The sequence below is a fragment of the Orcinus orca genome, chromosome 18, assembly GCF_937001465.1.
Source record: "Orcinus orca chromosome 18, mOrcOrc1.1, whole genome shotgun sequence".
Taxonomy (NCBI): Eukaryota; Metazoa; Chordata; class Mammalia; order Artiodactyla; family Delphinidae; genus Orcinus; species Orcinus orca.
In genome coordinates this window covers 23,705,305-23,714,252 of record NC_064576.1, presented here as the reverse complement: position 1 = coordinate 23,714,252, position 8,948 = coordinate 23,705,305, and the positions used below count along the sequence as shown (strand labels likewise).

The 8,948-nt window shown below is 33.1% G+C and overlaps 1 pseudogene; it reads right to left on the bottom strand.

Moving 5' to 3' along the window:
• Positions 1 to 3,177: 3,177 nt before the first annotated feature.
• LOC101285719 (60S ribosomal protein L7a-like) lies at positions 3,178 to 3,924 on the bottom strand (annotated as a pseudogene).
• Positions 3,925 to 8,948: the final 5,024 nt, after the last annotated feature.

Below are 8,948 nucleotides of genomic sequence, written 5' to 3'. Positions count from 1 at the left end.
CAAGATTAGGAGAACTCCAAAACTTTAAGCTGAATGTTCTTTCAAAGATGGAACAGAGGTCTGAAAAATGAATGAATGTAACTTAGGGTTGAAAACACAGATTATTTTAAATCTGAGTAAAGTTATGGACATCAGCGCTATCTGTTTACTTGCAAATGTGTCAATTATTTATATCTTTTTTACTTTTTTTTCATCTTATCCAGTACATGAATGTGTTGTATATTTTCAGTTCGTACTTCTGTGACTGGAAAAATATGCAAGTGCCAAAGTTGGTATACCATATAAAATTTACATTTCCCATTGAGCAAAATTATCAGAAGTTCATAATTTTTTTAAGAACATAGATTATTAGGGGAAAACTTTAAAAAAGAAAGTTTTTTCTTCCAAATTTTATGGTTGCAGTGCATTTATTTTTAATTTGTTGAAACAATCTTGTGAGGCAAGAGTATGTCCAGTATCTTCATTACATGTTATTTCTCAAACTTTATGTGAGTATATGATGTGGGGTTTTCTTTTTATGTACCTCTATTTTGTTTGCTTTTGTGGTTAAAAACACGTAACATAAGATCTGCCCTCTTAATTTTTAAGTGTATCAAACAGTATTGTTATCTGTAGTCACAATGTACCTATAATCCTGTATTCATTGTACAGCAGATCTCTAGAAGTTATTCACCTTGCACAACTGAAACTTATTGAACAGCAATTTCTTGTTTCCGCCTTCCCCCAATGCCAGGCAACCACCATCTTACTCTCTGTTTCTATTAGTGTGACTATTTTAGATACCTCATATAATTGAAATCATGCAATATTTGTCCTCCTGTGACTAGTTTATTTCACTTAGCATAATGTCCTACCAGTTCATCGATGCTGTTGCATATAGCAGGATTTCTTTCCATTTTAAGGCTGAATAATATTTTATTTTTTTCTATATACTACAGTTTCTTTATCCATTTATCCATCTACAGACATGTTTCCATATGTTGAATCATGTGAAAATGCTGCAGTAAACATAGGAGTGCATATATCTCTTCAAGTCCCTGATTTCAGTTCTTTTAAATGTATACCCAGAAATGGGATTGCTGGATTATATGGCAATTGTATTTTTAATTATTTTAGGAACTTCCATACTGTTTTCCATAGTAGCCACAACATTTTACATTCCTACCAACAACGCACAGGATTCTCATTTCTCCACATCCTCACCAACACTTATCTCTTGTTTTTTTTGATAATAGCTATCCTAACAAGTGTGAAATGATATCTCACTGTGGTTTTGATTTGTGTTCCTGTGATGATTAGTAATGTTAAATATCTTTTCATATACCTGTTGGCCATTTGTATATCTTTTTTGCAGAAATGTTTATTCAAGTCCTTTGCTCATTTTTTAATTGGATTATTTCTTATTTTGCAATTGAGTTGTAGGAGTTCCTTACATATTTTGTATATTAGCCCCTTATCAGATATATATTTTGCAAATGTTTTCTTCCATTCCTTTGGTTGCCTTTTCAGTCTGTTGATTGTTTCCTTTGCTCTGCAGAATCTTTTCAGTTTGGTATAGTCTTACTTGTCTAATTTTTGTTGTCGCTGTTGTTGCCTTTGATTTTGGTGTCATATCCAAGAAATCATTGCCACAACCAACATCATGAAGATTTTCCCTAATTGTCTTCTAGGGGTTTTAGAGTTTCAGGTTCTATGTTTAAATCTTTAAAACATTTGGAGTTGATTTTTGTGTATGGTGTAAGATCAGGTTCCAATTTCATTTTTTGCCTGTAGATATCCAGTTTTCCCAGCATCATTTATTGAAGAGACTGTACTTTCTCCATTGTGTATTTTTGGCACCCTTGTTGAAGATCATTTGACTGTATATGCATGCGATTATATCTGAGGTCTTTATTATGTTACATTGGTCTATACGTCTGTCTTTATGCCAGTATCATACTTTTCAATTACTGTATCTTTGTAATATAATTTGAAATCAGGAATGGTGATCCCTCTCAGTTTTGTTCTTCTTTCTCAGGGTTGCTTTGGCTAAGAGAAGTCTTTTGGGGTTCCATATGAATTTTAGGATTATTTTCTTTTACTTCTGTAAAAAGTACCATTGGGATTTTAATAAGTATTGCATTAAATCTGTAGATCATTTGGGTAGTATGGACATTTTAACAATATTAAGTCTTCTAACCCATGAACATGAGATGTTTTTCCAATTATTTGCTTCTTCTTTAATTTCTTTCATCTATGATTTGTAAATAGGATTGTCTTCTCAATTTCCTTTTTGGATCATTTGTTTTCAGTGTATAGAAGTGCAACTGATTTTTGTATGTTGATGTTGTGTACTGCAACTTTACTGAATTCACTTATTAATTCTAATAGTGTTTGTGTGTGTGTGTGTGTGTGTGTGTGTGTAATCTTTAGGATTTTCTACAATTATGATGATTTATATGTCCCAAAACAATTTAATATCAGATAATCATTTAAATAGGATAAACATTATTTTATACATATTTCTTCTTTGTGAATTGTCCAATCATAATCATGTCATTTGCACAATTTAATGTATATTTCATAGCATTTATTTGTTATAGTGTATTACTTAGGTTGAATATTATTTCTTTATCTTACACTAAAAAAAACCTTTCTCTAATTTTTATCTGCCTCATGTTTTGCTTTATGGTGTTATTAAATATATCAGATCATTAAAATGCTAGTCTTCTTAAAATTACTTATATATTACATTATGGTTTCTTTCTTTGAAAACATTCTCATAAAAACTGTTTCTATTCCCATGTGATAGTCTCTAAGTAAGGTTTCCAATAATTCATTTTTTCTCTATATGCATGCCACTGTTCACACCAAAAGGTAGTCTTTCTCCTCCTCTTAAACCTTGGTTGGCCTTGTGACTTCCTTTGAAGTGCAGTGCTGAAGGGATAATCTGGACCTCTCAAGACTAGGCCTATTATGTACCATTAGTTTTGTTACCTTTGCTGGTGGCCAGAACTACAGGCAGGAGACTTTCAGTCAAAACTAGTTAGGCAGAGAGGAAATTATTTTGGACGTTGAAGAAAGAGGAAAATATTATGAATTGGTGGAGCAGTTCGAAGAGATATAGAATGTGTCAATACCTGACAAACTTGTGAATTTGGTATAGATGATTTCTGGTAAGAAATTTAAAACTGCAAATTAACTTTTTGTACCTACCTGTGTGAAGGTGATAGTGGTATAGGTATTCCTGTGGACTAGACTTCCCAACTGGCCTTCCCCTTGATAATGCAGTCAGTAACTCTATCCTATGACACATGGAAGGCAGGTAGACAGCCAGCTCCATGGGATCCATGTCATGTGCAATCAGTACCTTCTGAGTCTTCTTGTTCTCCACCAAAATGGTAGCACTGTTAACCTCTGCTCGAAAAACAGGTGGCCACTGAGAGGGAAAATTCCCTTTGCTTGCAGTTTTCTTCTCAGCCTTGGCAAACAGTCTCTGCTCCTTCTCTTGCTTTATCTCTGATATGTATTTATCGGCCAGCCCAAGCAGTTGAGAAGCTATTTGGTGGCACAAGGCCTGGGTGAACTGGTTAATCATGGGAGGCACTTTTAGCTGCTTATGGTGGATAGCCCTTTGTCACCACAACTGGATGGAGCAGGGGCATTTTACAAAGCAGGTGAGGGCCTAGATGTCCTGTCAAATGCCAAATTATCGGGTCTTTTCTCAAACAGGGGATTTACCACCTTCTTGGCCTCCTGCTTCTTCACGACAGCAGGCACCAGGGCCACTTTCTTCCCCGTGGCCTTCTATCCCTTTGGTGTCTTGGGCAGCTGGAAGAAAAGTTGTATTCTAATATATAGATGATTTATTTGGAAATTTGAAAAATAACTCTGAATTTTTAAACGTCCCTGTTTGTATAATTTAACATCAATACTTTGATTCATTTTGGATTTATTGATCTTATTTTTCCTAATATTTTGTTTCTTATATTTAAAAAATTCTACATATTTTTTTCCAAATTCTATATATTAAATTTTCCAAAGGTAATAAATTATAAGTTAGTGGTCTGGCTCAACATTGCAATCCTCTTTCTCTCTCTCTTTACACACACTGTATATGTATATTATAATTAATAAATAACATTTTAATTTTTATTTAAATATTACTCATAGAATTATTTATGGCCTTGATGCCTGCTGTTGCATTGAACCAGTCTTGCATAATTTTTTTTTGTTACATACTTGAAATGACTTAAGGTAGATTGTTCATATTTACATATGTTCAGTAAAATTAAAAACACAACTCTATGCAACATTTAATAAAGTAAATCACAATCTTTTGTCAATGCCTGCATATTTTCTACACAATGCCTGCAAGTTTTCAACAAGGGAAACTTTCTGATGTATTTGAATTTTCTCCTTTAGGTAATGGTCAGTATGTTACAGTGTCAATTTCAAACCAAAATCAGTATGTCTGTGGTCCATAGATAATTTATATATCAATTTATCAGTTACTTGGAGTGAAAAGAGAATATATTCTTGGAATGAAAGATAACTACTGATGATAATTGATATAGACATAGAATTTTAAACCATGCTATCTTGAACAATGCTATTGTATTACAATATAGATTTACTATGGTTCTGGGGAGACCATTAATGACACAAGACTGATGGATAATTTTTGAGAACTAACTTATGTTCCTCATTGTTTAATATATGTGGAAATGTCACAGTGTCACTTTTTCTTTAATTACATTAGTTATTTTATTAAAATGTTCAATAAGTTCATCCTGAAAACACTGGATGAGGGATATTTTGACTGTCTAAAAATGCTAAAGGGAAGAGTAATTTGGGGAATTGGTTGAAGATGGGACTTAGGAAGACACAGGTCTCACCTATTCCCAGGGACACACCAAAGTTACAGCTACCTGTGGAATAATTCTCTCTGAAGATAATCAGAGGATCAGCAGAACAGCTCTTCCACAACAAACAATAAAAAGGCCACATTGAGTAAGTTAGGAGAGGCAGAGAGGCAGTCTCCACAGGGCCCCTACCAGTAGAGTAGCGACCCACAAGCAGGAGGGATATCACAAAATATCACAAAAAAGGAGCTTCTTCCTGAAGAATGAGGCGTTTGAGTCTCACATCAGGTACCCCAACCCTTGGGAACTGCGCTGGAAAGATGAACCCCCAAAATAATTGGCTTTGAAAAACAATGGGGCTTATATCCAGGAGACTCAAAAGGCTATAGGAAACCGAGACTCCACTTTTAAAGGGCTCTTCACAGACTCACCCTGGAACCCAGCTCAAAAGCAGCAATTTGGAAATCACCTAGACCATACATGAAGAAGATTCATTAACTAACCTAAAGTGTCTGTCAGAGGGACAGATGTCTCTTGAAACTCTTTCTGGGGATGTAATTGCTTGCAGTTGCCATGTTTTTTCAATCTCCTACTCTGCTAGCTTGAGGCTGGCAGGTGCTATTTATTGATAGTCTCTCTCTACCTTGCTAAGGCTGCTTGCCTTGCCCCAGTGTTACACTATTCCAAAAAATTAAACTGGAGAGAATATTTCCAAACTCATTTAATGGAGGCCTGCATTACCCTGATACCAAACCAGACAAGGATATCACAAAAAATGAAAATTACAGGCCAATATCTCTGATGAACAAAGATGGAAAAATCCTCAAGAAAATATTAGCAAACTGAATTCAAAAATATATTAAAAAGAACATACACCATGATCAAGTGGGATTTATTCCAGAGATGCACGGATGGCTCAACATCTGCAAATCAATCAATATGATACACCATGTTAACAAAATGAAGGATAAAAATTGTATGATCATTCCAGTAGATTCAGAAAAAAAATTGACAAAATTCAACATCCTTTCATGATATAAACTCTCAACCAACTGGTTACAGAAGGAATGTACTTCAACATAATAAAGGCCATATATGACAAACCCACAGCTAACATTATACTCAACAAGGAAAAACAAAGTTTTTCTTCTATGGTCAGTAACAAGACAAGGATACCACTCTCACCACTTTTATTCAACAGAGTATTGGAAGTCCTAGCCAGAGCAATTAGGCAAGAAAAAGTAATTAAAGTTATCCAAATAAGAAAGAAAGAAGTACAACTGTTACCATTTGTGGATAGAAAACCCTAAAGACTCCACCAAAAATCTGTTAGAACTAATAAGTGAACTCAATACATTTGCAGGATACAAAATCAATATACAGAAATCTATGGCATTTTTATACACTAGTAATGAATTATCAGAAAGAGAAATTAAGAAAATTATTTCATTTACAACTACGTAAAAAAGAAGAAAATACCTAGGAATAAATTTAATCAAGGTTAAAAACTGCACTGAAAACTATAAGACATTGATGAAAGAAACTAAAGAAGTAACAAATAAGTGGAAAGATGTTCCATGGATTGGAAGAATTATTAAAATGTTCAAACTACCCAAAACAATCTACAGATTCAGTGTACTCCCTATCAAAATTCCAATGGCATATTTCACAGAACTAGAACAAATAATTCTAAAATTTGTGTGGTTTATAAAAGATCCCAAATAGCCAAAACAATCTTGAGAAAGAAGAACAAAGATGAGGTATCAAGTTCCTGATTTCAAACTATACTACAAAGTTATAGTAATCAAAAGTACGGTATTGGCATGACAACAGAAACACAGATCAGTGGAACAGAACAAAGAGCCCAGACATATATTGACAGTTAATTTCCAACAAAGGATCCAGACATGGACAATGGGGAAAGGACAGTCTCTTCAATAAATGGTGTTGGGAAAACTTGACATGCAAAAGAATGAATCTAGACTACTTTCTTACACCCTACAGAAAAATTAACTTAAAAAGGATTGAATACTTGAATATAAGACCTGAAACCATAAATTCTTAGAAGAAAACTTATGTGGTAAATTCCTTGACATTGGTCTTAGTGATTATTTTGGGAGGTATGAATCTAAAGGCAAGGGAAACAAAAATAAACATAAGCTGCTACATCAAACTAAAGGGCTTCTGTACCTTGAAGGAAATCATCAACAAATTGAAAAGGCAACCCACTGAATGGAAGAAAATAATTGCAAATCATAACCTTGATAAGGGGTTAATATCCAAAATATATTTAAGAAAACAAAACAGACATCTCAACAACAAAAAAAGAAACAGCCCGCTGAAAATATGGGCAGAGGATCTAAATAGAAATTTTTTCAAAGAATACATACAAATGGCCAACAGGCACATGAAAAGATGTTCAACATCACTAAATACCAGGGAAATACAAATCAAAACCACAATGAGATAACATCTCACACCTGTTAGAATGGCTGTTATCAAAAAGATAAGAAATAACAAATGTTGAAGAGGATGTGGAAAATAGAGAAATCTCATATACTATTTGTTGGAATGTAAACTTGTATAGCCACCATTGAAAATGATTCGGAAATTTCTCAAAATTTAAAAATAGAACTACCATATGATCAAGCTTTTCCATTTCTGGATATTTACCTGGAAAATGTGAAAACACTAATTTGAAAAAATATATACATCCATGTTCATTGCAGCATTATTTACAATAACCAAGATAAGGAAACAAGCTAAATGTTCATAAATGTATGCATAGATAAAAAAGATGTGAGCCATATATATATATATATATATATATATATATATATATATATATACACACACACACACATATACATGTAATGGAATACTACACAACCATAAAAAGAAGGAAGTCTTGTCATTTGCAACAAAATGGAAGGACTTTGAGGGTATTATACAATGTGAAATAACTCAGACGGAGAAAGACAAATACCATATGTTTTCACTTATATGTGGAATCTGAAAACAAACAGACGAAACAAATCAAAAACAAACTCATAGATAGAGAGAACGGACTGGTGGTTACCAAAGGAGGAGGTTGAGGTGTAGCAAAAGCATAGGAAGTCAGTTGTATGGTGATGGATGATAACTAGTAGACTTTTGGTGGTGATCAATTTGAGGTGTATCCAAATATCAAATTATAATATTATACACCTGAAACTAATATAAGGTTATATACCAATTTTAACTCAATTTTTTTTAAAAAGTAATTTGGCAAAGGATTATCAAAATAGAAAGACAACCTAAAGGATTTAAGGTAAATCCCAAAGTGACAAACATATAGCTACAGTTTTATTTCTGCCTATATGCCAAACTGAAAATGGAGATGTATACTGATTAAACTACTGAAGAGCTTACACACTAAAATTTCTTCAGGCTGTTGTTATACTACAATGAATGCCCACAGTTCAAAACACATTATAATGTACTTAGAAAATTCTTCCTATCACAGAATATATTGAGAGTGATATATATATATATATATATATATATATTTGTATTTTATTTATTTCTATGCCACAGATTTGGATATAGCTAAAAATGACAAAATTAGTATTAGGGTTCAAATATATAAAAAATAAAATGAACAGAAGTTATCTTTCTTGCCCTTTCAAATGATATCTTATTGTAAGAGGATGTGAATACATTCAGAGGTAATCTAATATGCATTTCATTATTCACAAAATTCCAATAAATTATGTATCTTTCCTCTAGTGTGACATTAGCTTCTTAATGAAATGAAGCACATCTTTCTGTGCAAATATGTAGAACAAATATCTGATACTTGTTAGGTTTTATATTTTTTATTAACTAATTTAAATGAGTAATTTTTATGGTTAAATAGTGACTTTTATACATACATAATCAAGAAATTCCAACATTCACAGGACTGGATTTCAGAATTTTAGGATCAATGACTACTTCTCTCCATTTCCCCCCGTTTTAATGGGAATGCCTGTAGATGTTCCCACGTGACTGTTCAACTGCTGCATGTTGATTTGTTGGGGAGGGGCTGGAAAACTTGTCTCTATATTTTACAGTTAACTGGTT